The sequence below is a fragment of the Psammomys obesus genome, unplaced genomic scaffold (genome assembly GCF_907164565.1).
Source record: "Psammomys obesus unplaced genomic scaffold, mPsaObe1.curated_primary_1811, whole genome shotgun sequence".
In the NCBI taxonomy this organism is placed as follows: Eukaryota; Metazoa; Chordata; class Mammalia; order Rodentia; family Muridae; genus Psammomys; species Psammomys obesus.
Window position 1 is genome coordinate 538,454 of NW_026590681.1, and position 25,690 is coordinate 564,143.

Consider the following 25,690-nt stretch of genomic DNA (forward strand, 5'->3'; position numbering starts at 1 on the left):
GGCCCTTTAGTGCATTTCCTCACGTTGTGACCCGTCTCACACCCCCACTGCCATAAAATTATTCTCGTTGCTACTTCAGAACTGTAATTTTGCTACTGTTGTGAATCATAGTGTAAATATCTGTGTTTTTCAATGGTCTTCGACAATCCCAGTGAAAGGATCTGTCAACCCTCAAAGGCATCACGACCAACAGGTTGAGAACCACTCCTCTGTCTTAATAACATGCTGGGAAACTGCATAGCATTCAACCTACTTTTTTGTAGTTTCCATTTCAAGGGATATCCTGCAAAAGCATCTATTCTTATGGTAAAAATACAGTAAATTACTCTTTATGTTACATGACCAAATCCCTGGTAAGAGGGATTTAAGAGAGGAAGACCTAACTTCGGCCTAGACTTTGGTAGGGAAGGCAGGGAAGGCATGCCAGTGGAAATACTAGTCAGCTGGTCACAGGACAACTGCACTCACAAAGCAGAGAGCAGACAGGAGGTGGGGCAGGGCTAGCAAGTCTCCAGGCTGACCCAGTGACCCACTTCCTGCAGTAAGTCTCCAGAGGTTCCACAACAGCACCCCCAGCTGGCGACCAAGTGTTCAAACATGTGAGCACAACATTCACCTCACACCTTTATGAAGATGCTACTGAAAATTCTAAGTTTGGGATTGTTTCCCTTTGCTTGTAAAATCCTGAGTAAAAATATTCATGGTATCTTCCTCTTGGTTTCTGTTTCTGCCTATTCAGAGCCAGCGAGTTCTCACCCGGCTACTTAGGCGCAGTCTGAGTTTCTGCCGTTGTGCCATCAACTTCTACAATCTTTTATTTAAATGGTTGAAACTTTTTTAGAAGCTTTTAAATTCAAGTCAACAAAGCTCAGATCTTACATACATACATACACACAGAGAGAGAGAGAGAGAGAGAGAAAGAGAGAGAGAGGGGGAAAGAGAGGGTCTCACCATTTGCTCTGGCTACTGTGGAACTCACAGACCAGGCTTGGCCTTGAACTTATGGATATCTGCCTGTCTTTGCCTTCTGAGTGCTGGGATTAAAGGTGTGTTCCACCATATCAGACCCCATTTAAAAATTTTTTTTTCAGAATATTTTAAATACAACCTCATCCTGACTTGAACAAGATAAATGGGAATTACAGTAGCAAACAAGATCTCACCACAGAATATTGCAAAGCACTACAGCAGTCTTATCTTTGAAATTCAGGAATGAAACAACTGTATTCCAAACAGCTTAATCTGCAAACCTTCCCCCACCTCAACAAAAAGGTATCTTTTAGCACAGGACTCTGACAGCACGGACAGCGGCCTGGAAAGCAGGACTTCTGACGCAGGGCAGTAGCTTCACTTTCTCACCGCTCATCCTCATCTGGGAGGGCATTCATTTGAGCAACCTCTAAGTCATGCGCATACCATGCTACCAAAGCTGGGACCATGACCACCTCACACGGGGCAAGAACAGGCATGGCAACCAAGTTAGGATGTCCAGTAAACTTTCTGGTGAGTCAGAGGCAAGGCTTTTCACAGTTGCCGTTAGTTTGGGCAGAAATGCCATAGGGTTGAAGATTGTTCTTTTGGTGGAAGACCATTGATTTTTGCCTTTACTTTCCTGTGTTTAATATCCACTTTGTTGCCACACAACACCGTAGAGATGTTTTCACACCTATGTATCAGGTCTCTAGGTATATTCTTGTAAGTAGCTCTTGATGCTGCATTAAACATTGTAATAGCACACTGGGCTTGGAGATAGTAGCCATCATGCAGTTTCCCGAACTTCTCCTGGCCAGCTGTGTCTCACACACTGAGCTTGGTTTGGAGCACCAGGGTATACCTCCACACCAGGGCAGCTACATACTTCTTTTCAAACTTGCCTGTCAAGAAGTGGCGCTTCATGAATGTCATCTTCCTGGTGTTGCTGTCATCACTAGGATGAGCTTGAACTGGGCTTATGCCCCAGTTTTTAGTTTTGACTCCAGAGCAGCTATTCTTTTTTTTTTTATTTTATTTTTTTCTTATCAGTTACATTTTATTGACTCTGTATCCCAGCCGTGTCCCGATCCCTCATTCCCTCCCAGTCCCTCCCTCCCTCATCTCCACCGTGCCCCTTGCCAAGTCCACTAATAGGGGGAACCTCCTCCCCGTTCATCCGATCCTGTTTTATCAGGTATCTTCAGGACTGGCTGCAAAGCCCTCCTCTGTGCCCTAACAGGCAGAGCAGCTATTCTTAACGTTCTTAATGCTGTGACCCTTCCTACAGCTCCTCATGTTGTAGTGATCTCCAGGCATACGATTATTTTGTTGCTACTTCGTAACTGTAATTTTGCTACTGTTAGGAATTTTGATGTAAATATCTGATAGCAGGATATCTGATACACTAAAGGGTCATGACCTATAAGTTGAGATGCAGTGATGCCTATAAAATTAGCAAATACATTGGCTTCAGGTGCTGAGCCACTAGCTCTAGCTATACCTCAGACGTCTCTTTATTCCATGTATCTTTTCAACTAGCCACTTAATTCATGAAGATTCGTAACTGTTCAGGTCATGTTTTCAGGATATTCCAAGGGAATTGGCCTCAAACAACAACCATATGATAATGAATGTAGCTGAAAAGAAATTCTGTGCAAAACGTTAGCAAATATGCTCCAGAAAAACATTGAAAGTGCAGTGTACCATGAGGAAGTAAGGCTTTGTCCCATGAAAGTAAGTGTGGCTGAACATGAGGAAATCTGTAAATGATTCCACTCTACTAATAGGTTGCTAATAGGTCTCTGTGAATGCTGAATGCACATTCTCACAAAACTAAACATCATCTCCTAATTAAAACATAATTAATGAGCTCTGAAAGCTGTAAAGCATAGAGTATGAGAAATGAAGGCCAACACAGAGTTTAATGGCATAACCATAGGGCATTTCTGGTAAAGATAACAGAAGATTGACACTGTCCCTGTGGTTGACCAGGATGAGACTAGATTCCTAGCTGAAGTGATAAGATAAAGAAATAAAAGATTCAAATAGTGGAGGGAAGGAGACAAGCATGTTGCTTGAGGATAGTAGAATTGTGTGAATGGACTATATAACAAGATTACCTATTAAGATTTTTTTTAATTAAGACTCTAGATACAGAGAAATACGCAGAACAATACCTGTTCCCTACTCACCACTTCTTGAGCAACAGTGTTAAACTTTTGTTACTCTAACTTGTTACTCCTAAGCCTTTCCTCTAAACATCTCATTCAAGCATGGCACACCCACCAGAAGACCTCCCTCCAGACTCCATCTCCTAAAGGGCCCACCTGCTCCCACATGCTCCCTTTAACACAGGGGCTTTTGAGAGACCTTCTAGATCTAGTACAGTAGCAACTAACAGCCATCCCCAGAACACACCTGGGAATAATGGCAGATGGGAAATTTCAGGACCCATTTTGGCTGTGGTTTCTCTCAGACAAAACTCAGTGTAGTGGTGTTGGAAGTTGTGCCTTAGGGAAGGGTTCATTTTCTCTCCTAGGAATGAGATTGCTTATCTAGAGAGCAGGTTGATATGTAAAGTTGTTCCAGCTCTTTCAACTGCTTTCCTATTTCACCATCTGATCTTTCTCCTACCTGTCCCTGCTGCTGATAAAACTTGACAGTCCAAGCAGGTTGAGGATGCCCAGTCTTAGGTTTTTACTCTCCAAAACTGTGACCTAAACAAACCTCTTCTTCTTCTGCTTCTTCTAGATTTTTTTTTTATTTTATGTATATGAGCACTCTATATTGTAAAGGCAGCATTTCTCAAATTAGCAATAAGTCTAATTTAGTAAACCAAGCACTGGGAATTTTTGATGAAAAGATAATTTGTTCTAGAATTAATCTTACAGAATACATGTGAACAGGCAAAAACTGAGAAATAAAACATAGCACAAGGACAGTTATATTATTAGTACAAACAGTAAAGCTCCAGAGGCCCTCCCCCCAACCAACCAAAATCTGACCGCGAGGCAGATGAAAGCTATCTCAGTATATAGAGAATGCATAGAAACACAACAGGAAGGAGCCTTTTACACCACCACCAACACACAATTGAAATATTGTGACAATTATCTACTTAGAAGAAATAGAAAAGAACACGAAAGAAATATTAGAGTATGTTGTTTTGCAATCTTAGAATAGAGGAGTTCTTCCTTAGTGTATAACAAAGCCTGAGGCTGGCAGATTTGAGCAGGTATAAATTCTGCATGTCTGTGGAACAAAAACCAGCTATCGAGAGTTAAAAGACAAGAGACAGAGCCAGAGGAAGTATCCGTGACTCCTGTAGCAGAGATAGAGACAGAGACAGAGAGAGACAGAGAGAGAAACAGAGAGATGAGAGAGAGAGAGAACAAGCTAGCCACATGGCCACAGCACATTGAGACTTTTTTTTCGGGAGTCCCAGGCAGGTTTTCTGGATTAGGTGAAACCAGCCAGTGTTGGACCTAATACAGCTGGACCAAAGAATTACTGCTTTTACTAGAAGCTCTTAGGCTCATGTTCTGAGTTAGTTGTAAGTTTTCCCCACCTCTTTTGGGTGCCAGGACTCCTACGAGTATCAGTACCCAGAAACATGTGCCACCAACGCAGAATGCAAAGTGTGTGGAGTCTCAAGAGAGACTGGCTGGGAGGCAAGACGAACAAGATAGCAAACAGAGGTGACCCTCAGCTGAGAGGCCCGAGCCTGGCCGGGTGATTGATTGCCAAGAGACCGCCTTGATTTTGTTCTCTAATTATGGTGTTTATTTGGTGCATTATAGTGGGCCTGAAACCCCTCGTAGCAGCCGGTACTGATTCTTGTTACAATGTCCTAATTAAGCTTTGATTTATATGCTAATTTTATTCCAAGTGTGTTCAAAAGGGGGAAAGTTATTAGACTTTATTTTGAGATTACATTTTAATCCTGAGGTCTGCCTGAAAGCCGCGTGTTTGTCCTGTCACCTTTTGTTTCTAGGATGTTGGTGGCAATTGTGATGATTCCCTCGGAGAGGAGAGATGATGAAGTGGTGAGGGGCTGTTTGGAGTCGGTGGGGCTTCTGCTAATTGGAATTATGTAACCTCTTGCCTTTGTCTTGACAGCTCTGCAATGAGGCTTGCCTTGACTGCCCAGCTGGTTATGAGGGACAACTGGGGTGTGCCTTAGGGATGTCACAGGCTGTAAATGTTTGGTAGAAATCCCATGAGGAAGGGATTGGATTGGGGAAGGTGAGTGAGGCTCCAGCACATGAGCCCCTAGAATTTGTGAGGGTCACGCTAAAGCAGCAAGGGAGGAGGTAGCTGGCTTTGCTACAAAAAGCAAAGCATGAGGCTTTTTTGTTTGTTTCAAATGATCACTTATTCCTTGTGGTAACTTGAACTTTTCCATTCAAGGTCTCAAAACTCTTGTCATGAGGCAAAATACCTCCAGACCTTAGATTAGAAGGTTTATGCTGGTTCACAAATGCCCTGAGATGAGATACAAACTAGAAGATGCATCTGCATAAGGACTATCCCTGCCCTCCGGGGAAAACACTCAACATTTCAGTACTAGCCTTGGCAGTGTTAAAAAAAAAAATACCCACAGAAATTATAGGATGAGGCATGGCATAGAGACATGAGGTTTGGGTCTGTCCTTTTATTTACTGGGTCTAGATGTTTAGAGCTTCCTTTTGGCCTATCCAAATCTCTGGGTGAAGCCTGAAGGCAGATGGCCTTGGGAATAAGTGGAGTCAGGTGGCACACTTCCTTGCCAGTGCGAGCAAGAGCACAAGGTCTTTTTCCTAAGCCGGTGGAGAGTCCTATTTGCCTTCATGTCATGGCAAAGCAGTTTCTAACCGAAGTGAGGCCCAACCAGAAAGCCCTGGAAACCCACGACATCGAAGTCCTCTGAACACAGCACGGCAGCTGTGCCTCAACACCCTCCTTAGCCCTGCGGCACCCAGGCTCTGCAGCTCCTCTCTCCAAGCAACGGTGAGACTGTAGGAGCTTTAAAATGGGCATGTTCATTGCATATCGCCCTTTGTGATCATTAATAGGCTCTGCAACCAAGTGTGCTGCCTTTGACATCTTTAGTTTATTCTGAAAAACAAAACAAAACAAAAACAATATAAAACTTAGGAATTGAATTCTGTAAAATGGCGGTAAATAGTACTGATAGTGCACCTGTAGGCTTCCAGCACCATCTTGTTCACTGTCCTCATAGATTCTCCAGAGCACCTCATAGCACCACTAGTCTATAGGTGGGGAGGCAGAGGCCCCAAATCACTGGGGTCACATAGCTTCTGTGTGATTAGTGAAGATAAAACCTATGTCAGTCAGACTCCAAGCGGAAGCGAGGCACCTAGTTATCGCCTGTGGGTTCCTTTTCTTGCTCTTTCTGTGTATGTACAACAGAGTCTCCTGTGTAGCCCGCGCTGACATGGAACTGGTGATTCTCCCACCTCATCCAGGATTCCAGATAAAAGCCCTGCACTTGGGAAACTCCATCCTTTCCTAAGTGTCTCCTTTGTAATCTTCTCTGCAAAAACCACACACTTCTTCCCTTGGTCTGAGATGAGGCATGTGTTGGCCCTTCTGGTCCAAGATTATTTGCTCCAGGGGATTCCAAGGACTGTTTTATGAGGAATCAGGGCCATGATATTTATTCCCCATAGGTGACCCCAGTTGCAAAAGCCCTGCTCATTTCTCAGTGCCCCAGGGCTCTGCACATCCCCGTGCAGTCAGTTTGCATTTGACCTAGTTGGGTTGTGCTGCGGCTTCAGGAAAGTTCAGCGCTTGCTTCACATGCAGTGTGTCAACACCTTCTGCTAGTCTTCCCTGCTTCCCCAGATTTTTAGCTTTACACCTTGGGTTCTGTGAGCTCTAACATATCGTTAAAATGTTAGGTGGCAGCTGCACAGAGGAACGGTATCTGATCTTTCCTCCCTCTTTGACACTGAAGCAGAGGAGAGAGCTGCACCACTAAAGCCCAGATGATCCTTAGGAGTTAATCTATCATGAAAATGTATTTTTAAAAGGGTAGCGGGTAGGTACAGGTGTGTCTGTAGGTAGAGTGGTTGCCTTGCATTCATAAATCCCTGGGTTTGACCTCAGCTCCACACCATCTGGATGTGATTTCAGCACTCAGGAGGTAGAGGCAGGAGGATAGGAAGTTGAAGGTCATCCTCAGTGACATGGAATTTGGGGCCATCCTGAGCTACCTAAGACCCTCATCCTATCTCATCTCAGGCATTTGCTTTTCAATCCTTCTCTTTGCCCACATTCAGACTGCTTAGTTTGAATGACATATAATGACTTAACATTCAGGCTTAGTGTACATAGGAATTTCACAACAGTGTATCAAAGCACACGATAACCATCTTAGTTTTCTTTAACCCTGACTCTAGTTTGAACTTCCTAAATCTGATGGCCAGAACAAACAACAACATTGAAAACAAATGAAAAGAAATATCCAACCTACTTAAATAAACTTTACAAACTCACAATCAGCTGAGTTTGCCAGGCCTTTGGAGGAGTACATTCAGTTAATTTAGGGTGATCTAACCTCCCACCCCTGTGATAGACTCTCACCGGGCAGATCTCACGCTGTGGCTGGAGTCTTCTGAGCCTGCCTAGTCACAGTCTAGTGAAAGAACCAGAAGCTCCGTATGGGGATTGGATCTATCCACAGAAGGCCTGAGAATTGTTCACTACCATGAGTGCTGCAGGTGCATAGGGGGATGGAGGTCATAAAAAGCCCTTCTAGAACCCTAGTGTGACTGAAGCAGAGACCACAGAGCTGGTGCTACAAGACCAAAATCACAAAGGAGACATTGCCTGAGAGGAAGAATGGGAACTGGCCGTCTCTCTCACACACACTGCTCAGTGCTCTGTCCCTGGTCAGCACTGCCTAGACACAAGTATACAAAGGATTCTGGGAGATAATGGGGTTCCCTGTGTGGACAGCAGAGGCAGGGTTCTCTAGGTTATGAACAGATCTGAGAATAAACAAGTAACTGGCCAATGGTGTTTTCTAGGTGTGCAGGCATGTGACAAGAAGAGCCAGGTCTACCCGTGGGGTTGAGCAGATTCACACGGGCCTCTCACACATCCCTGGGTCATCTGGGAGAGCTGGCATTGCTCTACATGCTATGTTTTCACCTTCACCACAATTTATCTTCAGATTGGAACCTCTCTTATCCCTCATATACTTCTCTCAGAGATCTCAGTACATCCATAATTCTTTGTGGGTTGGGTGATGAGACTCAAGGAGCCCCTCAGGAGCCCTGATCTATAGCCATGGTGGGATGCAGACAGTGGTAACAGGTCATTTAATGTTCTACTAGGAGTGAGGAATGTGTCTCTTCAGCTTCCCTTCACTCTGTTGTGGAAGCTCATTTTCACCCACTCCAGGGTATGGCCATGGAGGTAGATGCTAGGACCTAGGTCACCTTCTCTGTATTTACTTCCAAGTGTCTGAGGAAAGATCAGGAAGATAACGAAGCATAAGCTAACATCTTGAGGTTTCATCTTATTAACATCTACAGATAAACAGGAAGAGCCGGTGGGCTGACTCACCCACCCCTTTACTGTATGTAGACAGGACTTTAGCTTTTCACTACTCATCAGGGGCTGGTGGGTTTATGAAGGTGAAAAGAAGTTCTTATGACCCTGTGTCTTTGACCCCTGCTGGCTCTATTCCCTTGGGAGACTCTGGGAAGGATTCACAGACTTTAGCTCTTCGCTCGCTATAAAGCTGAGTCTCACCTTGGTAGCCATGTCCCTCTTCCCTTCCTGTCTCTTCCCTGGGCTTCTTGGCTGCTTCACTCTCAGGCCCTCCTGGATAGGTGGTATCTGCTCTTCAATCCAGAGCTAACATTCCCAGCTCTTGCTGATGGGCATCACTTGGGTCATAGAAATCACTTCTTCTAAGGGCAGAGAATATTGAGCTACTTCTGTCAGTCAGCAAGTCCAGGCAATCCTCCTGTCTCTGATACCACAGTTCTGAGGTTATAGGAATATGTACGACCATGTCTGGCCTGTTAATGTGGCCTCTGGATATTTGAACTCATGCTTACACGGTGCTTGTACATGCTCACCCTTATCACTGAGCCATCTCCTCAGTTCTCTGTCTTTACCTTTCATTTCGTTTTGTTGTTGCGATAGTGTATGGCTTTTGTAGCTCAGACTGCCTTAAAAAAACCTGCCTTTATCCCCCGGCCTCTGCCTCCCAGGGCTGGGATGATAGGTGTGTGCCACTTCATTTGGCTAGAACAGAGTCTCCCTTTTAAAGATTTGTTTTTATTTTTTACATTATGGGTATGTGTCTGTGAAGTATGTGCCTGTCATCGAGGATGCCCCTGAAGGCCAAAGGCCTTGGATTCCCTAGAGGCTGAGTTACAGGTAGTTTAAGCTATTTAATGTGTATGCTGGGAATGAAAGTTGGCTCCTGGGTAAGAACAGCACATGGTTCTTATGGTTCTGATCCCAGAGCCCTCACTCCAGCTCCACAACAGGCTCCATCTCCTTGTCCTCCTCCTCTTTTTGTGGTTTAAACTTAAAACTTGTTATGTTGATTTTTATTTTTTGAGAATGTCATACAATATATTTTGATTATATTCTTCCTCTTCCCCTAACCTCTCTCAAATTTCTCCACCTAATCCAACTTCACATTCTTTCTCTTTAAACAAAAACAAAAACAAACTAACAAACAAAATAAAGCTAAAACAAAACACAAAAAACCCTTGGAGTGTGGTTGGTGTTAGTCAACTACCCCTGAGCATGGGGACTGCCCTGTGTGTGCTTTATATGCCCAGGAGAAAGCCGACTTTCCCCGAGAGCTATCAATTGCAAAAATCTCGCTCCCCTACTGACACATCTTTGGTTACTTTACACTAAGCTAACCCAGTGACCTGGAAGGAAGACAGTGTTTTGAAATGTTCTTTGAAGACTTGGGCTGTGGAGGTTTCTAACAGTCAGCCTCCAGGGCAGAGGGCAGCAACACGGAGTGGTGGCATCTCTGGACTACAAAGATGCCTCCCAGGAACACATGCAAGGTGCCTGGTACCCTGAATGTGTGCATGTGTGCGCATGTATGCAGCAGTCACAAAATTCTGGGATGGATGAAGCTAAGAACTCACAGAAGCATGGAAAGAGGAGTTTTCTCCTGGCCCCAGGTCTTTGTTACAGTGTTCCAATCCTCCCTCTGGCCCATTCAGTTATTTACTGCAGCGGAATCTCCTTTCTGATTGATGGGCTCTCCTTCACACACAAACTCTGGCTTTCTAATCATTGATTTACAGACACACCAACAGCAAGACTACACAGTACAGCCTATCAGAAGAGAAACCCGGGTCCTGAGGTGTTGCACTTGCTCCCCAGGTCACGAAAGTGGGAGCAGTAGAGGCAGGACTGGAGCTTAGCCCTGTAGGTGGGAGCAGCTCCTCCCTGCTTTTTATGGAGCAGCAGTGGCTTGTGGGGATTCCTATTTCAATTCTCCAATACCCACGCACAAAGCCCCTTTGCAGAAATGTCTAAGCTGGTGCTTAGAAAGGCTTTCAGTGGTCAAATGTTGTACCAGTGAGCTATATCCCTATACTACTTGAATTTGACTCCCAACTTCATGCCTAATTCATTGACTTAAAAGAAAAAAAAAATCCTTTAACCTCTTGGTCTCTGATTCCTTTGTGGCAAAATAAGGTTAATATCTGTGTCCTAGGAAAACTGTGAGGAGCAAGTTGGTTATTACACATAATGCTAAACATTGGCAAACATTGATGGAGAGGTGTGAGCTCAAATTACCTGTCAGCCTACCTGTTGTCATTTTCAGGGAGAGCCCCTTCTGAAAAATGCATATACATGAAGCACACACGGCCTGTGAGGTCCTGCCTCTAAAAATGCATCAGACTCCTCTCCCACCTGCCCTAAAGGTGAGCAAAGATGAAAGATAATATGGTCCCTTTTAGTGCCTGGATGAGATGGACCCAGTTAGCAGTATGTACTGTGGCCAAAGGGGCCCTGTATGGGAGACAAGAAGCCCCGGGGTAGCTCAGAGTGTGACTGGCCTGGACAGGGAGGGCAGGGTGTTCAGACAAAGGTCAAGCTTCAGCCAGGGCAGATAGTTCTTACTGCTACCCAGGCCCCCCTGAATTCCTTCTCACCTTTGCAGAAGCTGCTTTCCAAAGGGACTAAGTTTACCTTCCCATCTTTATCTCCTCTCTAAGTCTGTTGATGTCTGGGACTCTCTAACTGGTGTCCCTACTTCTTTTCAACAATATAACCAAAGGAACCTTCTAGAAACACTCTCCATGGCTTTTAGAAGGAACCTCCCTGGCTGAGGTGGCTCACACTCTTGTCATTTTGCCACACTCTGTCTCCACTTGTTTCCTGACTGCTTCTAACTCACTGTGGCCCTGGGGCCTTCACAAATGCTGTTACTCTAAAACTTTCTCCCCAAAGATTCTGGCATGGCCAGCTCCTTCAGGTCTAATTTGAATTCTTACCTCTTCAGAGCAGTGTCTCCTTATGATTTCACCAGGTGTCAATCTCTTTACCTGCACTCCCCATATCTTACCCTGTGTCCTTCTATCGCCATCGTGGATGATCCAGGGTATGCACTTGTTTCTCTGTCCTGAATTCAAAATCCTGGGAGGATGGATTGATCTGCCACACACCCACTCTTTCTCACAATATCTCGAAGACCAAAGCACCCACTGAAGTACATGCAGAGATGATGTCGGTACTCATCCCAGCCTCCACTGAATGCTTTGCTCTGAGGAGCATCTTTCCTGAGATCTGAGTCCTCTGCAGCCGGCAGATGTGGGTGTTTCTCGGCAGGCTGTGTTTACAGCGTCCTCCCATGCTCACAAGAATTTCCAGAGTCAAGGCCATGTAGCTATCCCCCCTCTGTTCCCACCCCCAAAGCTGACAGAAAACGCCCACAGCACTGTCTGTTTCAGACACTGCTATGGTATCTCAACCCAGAGTTAGCTGGGTAAACAGCTCCTAATGCCTGCTTTAACCACCTGGATGCAATAGTGCAAGGGAAAGACCATGAGATGCATGATTGAGCAGAACTCACCTGGAGGAGGGCAGAGAGACCCAGAGTGTCACAGCTACCTCTCCTCCCGTCACCCTGCCTGTACTCTCCATTGATGAAGATGTCAGAGCCCAGAGGGAAACTCCTGGTGACACGTCCTTAGCCACCTTCAGCCAAACTGTAAAAGGATGGCATCTAAGCACAGACACTGTAGGCTTCCTGGTGACAATGGAGGTGGGAGGTTGACTTTTCCCTCACAGCCAGTCTCTGATCTCACTGTTATCTAGTATTTTTTTCCATTTAGGAATGAGACTCCAGCAGATTCTGAAAGATCCATAATTGTAATTTAATGTCATCACTGTGAACTGGTACTGTGAAAGCTTGGAGCAGATCCACTGCTTCTTCATGTTGCTCTGAAGAGGACAGTTCTGCCAAGCTTCCTCTCATATGCATCTCTGGTGCCTGCATGGGTGTCCAGGCAAGGGTTTGAGGTAGTGACCCTCCAGATCTCCTTTGAAGACTTCCTTGATGCCCAGGTCTCTGCTAAACATTCTGAGGAATAAAACATAAGAATATGGTCTGCTCCCTACTCAGTGTTTATTGGATTGTAAATGATCTACCACCAACAAATGTTATGACCAAATACTGGTTAGTCAGCTCCTCTGAGTCTCCACTTTGCTCCTCCACAGCATGATTATAAAAGGAGCCTATTTGTAGTTATTGAGGGTTTAAATGGGGCCAAGTGTTTAGATTGACTGACATGCTTACAGTCTCCTGATAAATTCAAATGGAGAACTCTGTTAGCATAAAATATTTGCTGTCTAGAATTTGAGATGTTTTAGACAGTTGATCTTTTTTGGTAGCTCTGGGCCAGTCCATTTGAAACCATTTAGCCAGTTCATAGGACTACCTAGCGTACTAAACTCTCCCCAACTCTGTAAGACCATCATTGAGTTCCCAGTCAACATTCTGACAAGCCAAAGCATAGCATTTAATGAGTGGATTGGGTGTGCAAAATGGATTGCCCACTCATTAAGGAGCTCTTCCTCAACTCAGGAAACATTTTCTCTCTCCTGTGGCTGTTTCCCAGTGAGCCAGTGAGAAACACCATATAGTGTTCTGCCTGCGCTCAGACCCTCCGTGCTGCTTCTCGTGGTTTGCTGTGTCCAGTCTAGCTGCCAGAGTGCAGTCTCTTGTCCTGATATCTGTCAGTTCAATTAATGGAGTGAGTGTGCACCTTTGATTTTTCATAGGTTTGTAAACTCAAGAACCAGCTCTGCAGAGGTGTAAGGTGTGGGCATCCAGGCTGAGAATGAAAACCGGCGAGAGGCCAATCTCTTAGCCATCTCTTTTGACTTCTCAAGAATTCTAATTCTTTTGAAATTTTTACCAGCCAGATCATTGTGAACAGGCCTCCACAAATGAGGGCACTCCTCAAGTTTATCAGAAAAATGACTGTGGCACAAGAAAGCAGAATCACATGGGTCTAAAATTTCAAAAATGGAAAGGGTAAAGGAGTACTGAGTGGACTAGGCTGCCAATTGGAAGGGAAAAGAAAGAGGAGGTTGCATAGGAGAGGGGAGTAAAAAGGAAAATAAAGAAATGTTTGGCATGTTAAAGTTGGTATTATGTAGGGGCATGAAAAGAGGAATCCTGATATCCCCCATGCTTGTTTCCCCAGGCTTTCCACAGGCTGGTGTAAACAAGGCGGTTTTTTTTTTTTTTTTTTTTTTTTTTGTTTCATTAAAGAAAAGACTTATTTGATTCTTAATTCTGTGTACGCGTCTGTCTTTGTGAGGGAGCATGTATGGACGTGAGTGTTGGTGTCTTTGGAAGCCAGTGGTGCAGGACCCTCTGGTCTGGAGTTTCTGGCATTTGTGATCCACCTGATGTGGTTGTTGGGAACAGAGCTCGGGTCTTCTGCAAGAGCGGTCTATACTCAACCACTGAGTGAGACAGTTCTAAAAGACTCACCTATCCGTACACCCACAACCACCACCGACCTACCCCTCCATCTAATCATCCACCCACTCACCTATTCATCCATAAACTCATCCATCTATCCATCTACCTATCCATCAGCCCGCCCACCCAGCCAAGCATCCCATCTCATCCCATCTCATTCCATCAATCCATCCACCTGCCTGCCTATCCAAATGCTTATGAGCATTCATGTATTCCATTCTTTTCTAAGTACAGAGCCTAGGAAAGAAGAACATGAGAAAATCCTTATAGTGAAGAAATGCCCCTTGTAACTCAGGTAAAAAAAAAAAAATTTTTTTTTTTGCACAAACCTTAAGAAAATCTTGTTGCTTCGAACTCCAAAGTCTTCCTTAATTCCATCCAATTTATCTTGATCATAATTGCCCCTGTCCTATTTAAACTTTGCTCCCTGCTTTCTTTCTTGATGATTCTCAATGAAGCAGCTAACCTGGTCCATTGCTTCATATAAACTTGTTTCTGAATGATTCCAGTTGCACTTGCAGTAAAATCTAGTCTCCCTCTGTGGACTCAAAGCCCCACTACTCTCATGGTCTGCCAAGTGTGGTTGTGTTGGCCACCCTCTTGCTGATGAGCACATGATCTCACCTTGAACTTGGTGTTAAAGAAAGCCATAGAGTGTTCACCATCCTACTATTTTACACATAGCTTTTATTCTCCCAAATTATGAACAGGAGATACATGTTTATTTCCCATTTGCTTATTTTTTTCTCCTATTCCCATGAGAGCAGGGAACCTACCTGTTCTATATCAGAATGGCTGCTAAGCCACACAGTTCTTAGATTAATTGAGTGGGGATCAGAGTACAATTTAAGAACAGAAGACATAATCAGGAAGATAGATGGTTATGGGATGGGAGATGTGAGAAAATAGAAGATGCTATGAAAGTCTGTGATGTCTATTTATGATTGTCAACTTGACTGCATCAGAAATGAACTAAAACCCAAATGGCTGGCCATGCCTGTGAAAGATTTTTTTTCTTAATTAGATCACTTGAAGTGGGAAGACCAACTTCTAGTCTGGATCTTTGAGGAGGGAAAGATACACCTTTAATCCAGATCTTTTGAGTTTGGAAAATCCATCTTTAATCTGGGCCACACCTTCTGCTGGCAGCCCATATAAAAACATGGAAGGAGAAAGGTTACTTTCTCTTTCCCTGATTCTCTCTCTCCCTCCATTGCAAGTCTGTTCCTTTTCTGGCCTAGAGCCCACTTCTTCAGGATTTATATGTAGACTGAGGACCAGCTGAGACATCTAGCCCTGTGGACCGAACAACTGCTGGATTCCTGGGACCTCGAGTTTGGGTTCCCAAGGATAATAAAAGGTCCCCATCTTGTGGCAGGCTTGCATTAATCATACACAGTGCTGGGATCCACTGACATTTCCATGCATGTATACAATGTACTCTGAGCCATTATACCCATTCATCTATTGGTTTTGAAGACAACATGGAGGTATGAGAGCCTTGGGTTCAGGGGTTAGAAGCTCAACCAGATGTCTGTGTTTGTCCCCTTTCCACTGTGCTGTTAACTGCCCATTCAAAGATTCCTCTCTTAATTACTACCCTTGACTGGCATCTGACTTGACTCCAAGGTCAATAACTCATCATATTCTCTTTTGAGAATTGGAACCTAGTTCCAGAGACACTCAGAAGTCTGTATGGGCTGTTTGTATTGAGACCAGTATGGGCAGACTGAAGGTGAAGTAGCATTTGGGGTGCTGCTGCAGTCGCCTAGCTGTCAGTCTTGGAACTCAGGAGACTTAGGAAATCCCTGCTCCAGATTTTCCATATCTGACGAATTTCAGCATTTCATCTTCGCTGACATGGGTAGATTGAGAGTTAAGATTCAAATAGATAGTTGGATATAACATTTTAGCAAATACTAGTAAATTTTCCTGGTGGAAACCAAAACGGTCATTTAGTAGGCAGTGGGTCAGTGGGCATTAAGACTTTTGTGTCTTCAGCTTTCCCTTTGAGATTACAATGTGTGTGTTAGAGTGGGGGAGGTAAGGAGGAAGGGGGGAGAGGGAGAGATGAGAAATGAAAAGGTAATGCATGAATGCATGAATGAATGAATGAATGAATGAACATACCCACTTCACTCCTGCTATCTGGACATGTCTGGTCTTTCCCTTCATGTCTTAGAATCTGATTTAGGTGAGGAGATGAGAGGGTTTTTGTTTCTATCAGTTCGAGTTTCATCCTCCTACTTGGCAGTTAGGTACCAAACCGCTCAGTGAAAGGGAGACAGCTGGGCAAAGCCACTCCGCTTTCAAGATGATCCTGGGGGAAAACATGACAATAGAATCATCCCTAGATGGGTAACCTGGGGAAGGACATCCTTTTCTGGTTTCTGAAGGCCTGGCTGAGGCACCCCTTTTGTGCGGGTCCAAGAAAGCAGACCTAGGTCTTGGCTTGGAGTTTGCTTGTTGGGAAGCACTCTCTAGACCTCGGATTTGTTGCAGGAAGGCAGTAAACTCTCTGTGGCGGTGACTGAGGAGCTCCGCCTTGAGGGAGACTTCACACAGTCTGGACAGCTCCACCATGGCTGGGGAATTTTCGAATTTGGAGGGAGCTGACTAGGAGCTCTGAGAGGCTGTCCCCTCGTCCGGTCTCTAGTTGCTCTCTCTTTAAACTGTCAAGTATAGCTGCTCATGTAGAGGTGCTAGCAGAAGACCCCACCCACCCACCACCCCAGCTCCGGAGGGGCCTTGTCTATCTTTCCAGTCCCGGGGCGGGGGGAGAGACTCCGGACCCTGAGAGGGGACCAGAATGGCGAGGCTGCCCATTGGCTGGGAAGCACCATGTGAACTGCACTGGTTGGCTGGGGAAAGGGAGGAGGAGGCGGTTTCCCGGGCAACGGGAGGGCAAGGAGCGGCTGTAGTGGCAGCGCAGCGGCTGAGGAGCGCCTGTCCGAGTACAGAGCAAGACTGACTGGAGGCTGTGGTTCCAGAAGCCCGCGTGAGCGCAGGTAGGACCCTGCGCGCCTTCCTGGGGTCAAGCCTGGCCTGGCTGCCCGCTAGGACTGGTCTGGGGAAAGTTTACCACCCTAGGTAAGACTGGCAAAAAAAAGAGCACTTAAGGATGCTCTGGGTGGGCTTGAAGGTCTAGGCAGGGTGGGGTTGCGGAGGGGACGGGACTAGGCTGGGAGACCGCACCCTCACTCCGGGACCTTGAAGTAGCGCTCCCAGCGTGTGAAGCCATCGGGTTGCATCACAGAGATCTCGTAGGCGGACGCTCAGGGACCCGCACAAGGAGGCCGGCCAGTCCATCCACCCTTGTTCAAAGATGATCCGAGAAACTTCCCCAGCATATGCTGGGCTAGCTGCGCTGTGCCCTGAGACTGTCGCTATGAGCTCCGCGGTGCACTTTCTCAGGCCTAGTGTGAAATTGTGCACGCCCCCATCCGGAGTGGGCGTGTGCCCCTCTCAGTGTAAGCGTCCAAGGCTGCCCATCTCCTTGTGCGTGTTCTCGTGTTTCTGAGTGATCTGTCTGCGTGTCTCTGGCCTTACTCTGTGATTGTGTCTATGGGTGTGTGCAGGCATCTGGGTCCCTGTGTATTTGTTGTCCTGTGGGCGTCTGCGACCACTCTCTGGGGTACTGGGGGCTGAGTATCACCTTTCTTGTCTTTTTCTGCCAGGGTCTGTGTTTTCTCTGTGTGTGTTTTTCTGCGTGCTGATTTTTGGGTATGTTTACGTGTGGTTTTAAATGTCGTTGCTTCTGTTTCTGGCCACATTTGTCTCTGTATAGGCCTGGCACTCATCTCTGTGTGTCCCTCCGTGTGTGTGTGTGTGTGTGTGTGTGTGTGTGTGTGTGTGTGTGTTATTCCTGTGTATGTCTTCTCTTTCCATCTGCCTTCTTACTGGGTCTTCCCATGTCGGCAAGAGGATGGGACTAGTGACTGAGACTGAGCTGGGACACTAGGCCAGGCCGGTTCCTGGCTCTTTTCTCATACTCCACTCCTGGCGGCAGCTGCAGGCCACAGGCAAAGGCAGCCAGGCAGTGAAGAGGGGTCGGGGGGGGGGGGAAGGAGGCACAGGAGCACTAGCGCCCAGGCCCGGCGGCGGCAGGGGTACATCGAACCTAGCCATCTCCCCCCACCCAGCAAGAGCAGCCTGCACCGCCCAGCTGGGGCCCTAGTGACTTATTTTTGTGTGCGATCCTTTCTTTTCTTGAGGAAGGGCGGGGGGAGCATGCTCTTCTCGCTGGCTTGCTCGGATAAAGCCGCTGGGGTTGGCGCTGGGTCAGTGTTCCTGGCAGAAGTGCCTAGCCCACAGACTTTGGAGCATCCTGCTCTGCACCCTAAGTCGCAAGCCCACCATACCTCCTGGGTACCATCCTTCCTTGGTACTCCTTCACAAACCTTGTGCAACTTGTATATCGCTCCACTGATGAAAGGCTGGGTCTGCAAGAAGCAGCCCATGGTTCTCCTATTGGCACGAGGAAGCAGATAGTGACCTGGGGATGCACTCCACTTATAAAATGATAGGAGTCAGGATTCACTTTCATAACCCTCCACCATCAATGCAGGCTGGAAACCAGGGGTGGGAGCTGCTGCAGAGAGCTGGGAGAGGGTCAAGTGAAACAGTGCCCAATTTTGAAAACCTAGGAGAATTAGGCAAACTTCAGAAAGCAGGCTCAGGCTTTAACATCTCAGCAGGAGTGGGCCCAGCTCGGAAATCCTAACCTGCTGCTGCTTAGTTCTGGAATCCCACTAGTCAGTCAGGAGAATGTGGGGCTTCCTACAGTAAAGGACCTCAGCAGCACTCTGAAGGAAATCTCTGCCTTGAAGACTAGGCTATCCTGGTACCCTGTGGGCTGAACCTGAATGGTCCTCTATTCCCCTGTTTTGATGGTCCAGAAGGAAGAGGTGGGAACAGGTGTGAAATGGGGATGCAGCCCCATGGAATCTGCGTTTGGGCCAGAACCCATGGCAGTGTACTTGAATATCCGCAATATGGCCAGGCTTGGCTTCTGCACGTCTACATCATGGAGCTTGCCCACACGGCTCTCCAGCTCACCTGGTGGTACCACTTGGTCTAACCTCTTCCTCCTGTCCTCCTGTGTGTCTGCTCCCCGCCCCCACCCCATTGCAGAGGCTGAGTGACTTATGGCACAGAGGTGCATTGTGGTATCAGTCCAACAGGCGTGTTCACTTTCTCTGATCCAATCAAGGTTCTCATAGGCTCCCTGCCTCCACCTCCAAGCACACTTACACTTCTGGAGGTTCTCTGTCAGAACCCACATTGGACATGGCGCTGAGACCAGCATCCAAGTATTCTGCACCCTGGCACAGGACGGCAGAGGACCCCAGAACTGGTGCAGACTGCCTGTTAGAGAAAACAAAAGGCTTGCGGGAGGTGTGGCACATCTTGCCACTCCCGGCTGGCGGGGAAGATACTTCTGTGGCGACAGCGTCTGTCCTCATGTGCTTTCAGGGTGTGTGGGTCTGTTGGTGTGATGGGATGTGACAGGGTCTCACCAAGGAGAGGGCTGGCTCAAGACTGGTAGAGGGGCCAGAGCTATTCTCAGACACAGGCAGAGCCAAGGTTGGAGAAGTCCTCCCAGGAAGTGATCCTTCCTTCTGGGCACAGTTTTTTTTTTTTGTTTTGTTTTTTCTATTATTATTCATGAGCACACCAGGAGCTATAAGAAGTATAGTCTCTGAACTAGACAAATGGCACTGATCTTTCCAGAGAAGTTTAGATATAGGTGAGAATTTTCAAGCCAGACCTGAGTTCAAATTCCATACACATGGCTTCTTAACTGCCTTTTGTTTTACTTAACTGCCTTTTGTTTTGTTGACTGCTCTTGTCCAATCATTAACTCGACTGGCACATGACAAAGGAATTTGTTGATTAAATGAATGTGTATCAGAAGATAGCACCAGAGACACATCAGGCATTCAGAGTTCAGCAGGTCACGTATTAAATGAATGTTACCCTTGATCATTAGCACCAGCTGCACTTTCTAGCTGAGAAAGCTAGAACTCAGAGAAGTTAAGACACTTGACAGAAGTCACACAGTGAGGCAGTTGCAGAGACCCAAACCAAGCTGCACCTTCCTGAGTCTTCTATTCAGATCTCAGCTGAGCATCTGGGAAGGGCAGTACTTGAAGTGCTTTGTTAGTTTCCTTGCTTTGAGCTCCAGAACGAAAGCTCTGAGGCTTGCCTTTGCTATAACTCTTTGGAGGAGTAACGTCCAGCGCACTGTTGGGCAGCCCAAGGGTCCTTAGCTCTTTCCTGGGTGTGACTGGCTGAACTCTGTCCTGGCCAAGTGTGTGGCACAGGACAGGCCAACCTTCTCAGGGGTGCACCTGAAGAGCCACACTCCCTTCGACAGCATCTCTCCAAAGAATCACCCCACTCCTGTCTTCCTCTTCTTGTGAGACCTCTGTTGCCAACTCTCATGTCTGTCTTTCAACCTGTTTTGACAATGAGCTGTGTGAAAGCCTGGCAAGGAGTGGCCACAGAGGGTGACTTCAGCCTCATTTCAAAGAGGCTGCTGGTCAGGACAGCTGCAAGGAAGGGGGCTCCTGTCTTATACTCACTCTGGCTGGATCTTGCCACAGCTCTCCGGAGGCTGGCACTGACTGAATTGCAGGGAAGCTAGTATTTGGTTGAAAATGTTGGCAAGAAACTAGCGCTCCTTAGTACCACTCCCTGCTGCCCCCCTCAGCCTTTGTCTCCTGAGGTATTACTGCTGAGAGGCGAGACATTTGATACTGCTGATTTGATGCATCATTATGTCTCCACCTGTCCCCACCTCTCACACAATCCAAGGAAGGATGCACTCAGTGAGAATCTTGCTCTGAGCACAGGTGCTTTCCTCACTCCCCGCTGCTCCGAGGCTCTCAGCGCTTCTCTGACGTCAGGCAGGAGGTGACCGGTGGCTGCTCTGCCTGCAGGTTCCAGCAGGGAACGCAGCTCTGGGGCAGAGTTGCTTTCCAGCTGTCTGGTGGATCGATGCTGTACTTTTCCCGCTCTGTGGCTGGGGAATGTCACCGTCCACACAGCACCTCCTGCAGCAGTGACTGGGGGTTAGAGCAGTAAGCTGGTGCTTCTGGCCTCACTGATGATTTTCCCTCTTTCTCACCATCCCATGATGCCTTTTTGCTGCTGTGACAGTGAGCCCCACGTGGCTTTGAAAGATAGCTCCTTTCCAGCACTGCCCTGCTTTATCAAGAACAGGAAAAGCGGGGAGTCCATGAACCATCCCTTAGGTTGCTTACCCATGGATACGATCAGTGTTGGGTTCAGAGAAAGACGGCTGGCTGCTGCTGGACCCAGGCCTTGCTGTGTGGCTCCAGATGGCCAGCAAGACAGCTTGAGCAACGCACTTTACCACAAACAAATCTGACCATTGAACATTTTCTCCCCAGGTCTGGGTCTCTGCGTGAAGGAAGATGACAGCCGGGAAGGGAGCCACTGCGGAGACAAACAGAGGATCTGTGAGGAGCGGCTGGCAGAGAGGCATTTGTGGTGATTTATAGGAGCCAAGGGCTGCCGAGAGGGATGTGGATGTTATCAGCTCGGTGGATTAAATGCCCATTTACATTGTTATTGACATATAAATTATCCGTGCCAAGCAGACAGTGAGGAAGAAGATTCCTGGGGCCGGAATGTGGCACGTGCCCCAGGATATGGACTCTTGTTTGCACAAATCTGTCCTCTGGGCTCTTGTAAAGTGAATAGCAGACCTGAAGTAAAACCCTGGTCCTCATCCTCAAGATGTCAGTGACAGCCTCCTTCATACCCAAGGCATCGGTGGCCAGCCAGGTTCCCAAGTGGCTTTCAAGAACATGGCGAGACCTTTGAAGAGATAGCGCGATCTCCCGTCTGGCGGAACCTTGTCTGGTGGTGTTCACGGGTCACTGTTATATGGGTCGCTTGGTTCTTCTGTGGATTTAGAATATCGCTGAAGGAGATTTTATGCCTGGGAAATGGAATCGATTTCTGAGTCAAGCCAACAGCAGAAGAGAAAGCCAGTCACTCATGGGCTGGAAGATCAAAAGAGGGTAAGAGGTAGAACTTTGTTTATTGTTTGCTGCCTGGAGCTGGAGTCGATGGGTGTAGCTTGAGCCAGGTGGTCAGCAGAATTGCGGTCATTGATCAGACCTGTCTGTCTTTCTGTGCTTAGGAGATGGTGCAGTCGCTCCTGATGTCTGTGTGCTTGCACTATGTTTTCTGCTTTGGGTTGTTGCTGGTTAAGGCTTGTGATAAATGAAGGGAAGAAATAATTTAATGCGAGGAACTAGGCAGGCAAAGACTTTTGTACACTCTACAGAAGTTAGCCACAAGTACTGGTGTTCTCAAAGCCAAACTGGGCTCCTGTGCACTAAAGTCTCTCAGGGCTGTGTGCACTTCTTTCTGGGCACGGAGCTCCTGACTGAGCTGATTTGGTTTAAGGAATTTTCTGTGTTGCCTGATGCCTCTGTGTGTATGAATAAAAAATGCACCCGTGGACTCTCTGGTCACTTAGAGAGGCCCACTGAGTGTAGGTCACTGCCTGTGATTGCTCTGAAGGCCACCATCACCCAGGGTTTGTGTCTATCAGTTAAACTTCAACTTTTCTTCAAAAGCCAGACATGCTGGGGGGTGGCACCCTGTAGCTGATTGTTCAGGAAGCTGAGGCTGGGTCTTCATCCACCAGCAACCATGTGACGAGGGATGGTCAAGGGTTAAACTTGTTGATGTAGGACCAGAATTGGTATTTGTTTGCAAATGTTATCTGTGTTTCTATTGAACTGTTGGGATGGTCCAACATTTGTGGTGTTCTATCCAGAGGATAAAATGTCTATCATGTCCCCTTGTGAGTTTCAAAGACCAATACTCCCAGTTTGTAATATGCATGGCTTTTGACTTCTCCTGTTATATTTTAGCTGTGTGTGTAGTGTAGTGCATGTGGGAAGGCTTTTGTACTGGGTTTTACTCTGTCTTTCAAAGGATAAAAATAAATTGACATACATTGTAAAAACATACACACTGACTCCATTCCTCAAACACAGAAACAAACAAAACAAAACAAGAAAGCCACTCCTGAGACTGGGCCTCCTGTGATTCAGGAAGAATGCCCCCATCTCAGGCACCTGAAGAAATCGGACTTGTTTTTGTGGCATTTGATTTGAGCCTGCTCGACTGTCTTAGTCAGTTTCTGTAGGAGCTTTCCCAGAAATAAAATGGATTGCAGTGAGCAGCCTCAGGAACGCCTGCGTTCGACTGAATGTCAGCCAACTTGGCGATCCAGACACTTAGCAGAGGAACAGTTGAGACCTCTGACACCATACAAATTTTAATTGGGCTGGTACAGTAAGACAGTGTGCAATTATGGTGGCTCCTCCTTGGCTAGGTGTAGCTGTTTGCATTTCCCATCTGTTCTTGGCTTGGGCTTGGTTAGGTCTACATGTACCACTGAGCCTCTGGAAGGAGAATATACCCTCAAGTGAGGCTTGGTGGCAGCTGGGGTAACATCAATTGGTCATGCTCAGCTGACATTCATTTTAACTTGAACTCTAGCCGTCATGGTGATTATTAAATTTATAATGATATATGTAAGATCCATTTTAATGGCTCTCCATGCTCGGGTGAGCCCTCACTTGTGCTGGGAAAATAAAGCTTAATAGAGTATTACATTTCATTTTCTACTGAATTTTCTGGGCAGAGGTTGAAACTTGGCTTAGGAGGAATTAGATTGTTTTCTGTGATAGTCATTGTGAGCGAGTTCTCCACTGCTTAAGAATAAGTCTGGGCTTCCAGAATCCTGCCACTGCAGCCGCTTCTGTTGGCAGTGCAGCAGCTTCTGTTGTGTGCATGTGTGTGTTTGTGGGTAAACACACGCCCCATTTGCGTCAAGTGTGAAGCTAAACAAGCCTCCCAGCATGCAACCTGGAATGTCTTGTCCACAGAGCTGAAAGGCGACTCTGCAGTGTTTTGGCTCCTACCTCAAGTGAGCTGAGAACTCCTCTTTTGGAGGGACTGACTGAACATCCCACAAAGGCTAGGCAACTGCTGGGGAGCTGGGGAGCTGGGGAGCTGCAGATCCTCCACTAGCATGTGTGGGTTCCTAGTGGGCCTTTGTGGGATGAATGACAGGCACAGCAGGGGCTAGCAAGCTTAACTTTTTCTGTATTTCCTACTATCTTGAGCAGCAAAAGATGCTTCTCAGTGTGCTTTGTGGTAGCTCCATTCTGCTTGTGGTTCCCTGATGGGTGAAGTGGCTAGTTAGAGCCCATCTGGGATTTGGTCTTTGGAGAGCCACATTCTGTGGGTGAAGCGTGCCATGGACAGCAGATGGAGAGGCTGGGCCTACGTACCAATGCCGCTGTGCTTTTGCTATGTGTGACCCTCTCTGATCTAAGAGTACAGCAATAACTAATCATAGAGTAAGGTTGCGATTAAATAAAGCCAACTGGTGAGAAGTTTATACTTGTTAGACATTTAAAAAGTGTGCTCTATATCTTTGGGATGGGGTGAAATGTTGCATTACTCTCTTTTTGTTTTAGAGGTCTGCATGAGCTCGAATTCTAATATTCAAGTTATACTTTCATATTCAAATTCAAATATTATAGAAACATTAGAGTAGAGAGTACTTTTCCCCAATTTTAGCCAGTGGCAATGACCGTCAACAGTTTGATTTGTTCAAGTGTTCTACCAGTAGCCTAAGGATCGCATGTGTTCCAAGGTAGCAATGGTGTAGCCCGTACACCTGTAGACCTTAATGTCGTATCATAATGTCACACTGCTGGACACCCCTAGGTCATGCCTGGAATTTAAAAACATTTCTTTTAAAACTGTTGGTGGTGGTTTACATTCATCAGTAAGATGAAATTCTATTGTATAACATTTTAGAAAGCTTGTTTTTTAAATATATTTTATTTTTATTAATTACAGTTTATTCACTTTGTATCCCACTTGTAGCTTCCTCCCTCTTCCCCTCCTAGTCCCACCCTCCATCCCTCATCTCCATCCATGCCCCTCCCCCTTTTTTACTTAGCATGGTGTGTGTATTTGGGTCACTGTATGCACACGTATGCCCCGTCTTTTACTGATGGCTCGGGCATGCCAGCATTTATGGCTATTCCCATGCATCGATGCCTATAGAGTGTCTCCATCTCTGGGGTTTTGTTTGGTATCCCAAAGCTTCATCATTCCATCATTTAAGTATTCCTCAAGGATCAAAGATGGGTCTCCACATGGCAAGCATGGTTCTGGGCCTAGGATAAGCTAGACCTCCTCCTCTCTGAACATTGCATGTGCACTGTATACTCTCTGGTGTTACTCCTGCTGTGATAGGAGTGTCCTTCTGTCCACTGTGTGTATCAGTGGCCAGTAGCCACAGCTAACTGGGGAACGCTGGAAATGTGACTGGTGGAGCTGAAGACCTGGGTTTTTAACTTTGTTTGTTTCAGTCAACATAGATCTAAACAGCCACATGGCTTTAGTGGCTGCCATGTCAGGAAGTGGCTTTCTGAGCAGTAAACAATAGGCGAATAACATTGTCTATTTGTATATTGTGGTCTGTGCTGAAAAATTTAAGAGAGAGAGGGGAGAGCAGGCAAAGGGGTGATGTGAGAGCAATAGATATAATTTTTGTGATCATTTTAAAGCTTTCTTTTCACTGATGGATTTTTATGTGTCATATATCTGTATAGATATCTCACAAATCAAGATGTGTAATGTCTC

The 25,690-nt window shown here is 46.4% G+C and overlaps 1 pseudogene; it reads right to left on the bottom strand.

Annotated features, from left to right (window-relative positions):
• Positions 1–1,355: 1,355 nt before the first annotated feature.
• Positions 1,356–21,244, bottom strand: LOC129677720 (GTP-binding nuclear protein Ran-like; annotated as a pseudogene).
• Between the last annotated feature and the right edge of the window lie 4,446 nt (positions 21,245–25,690).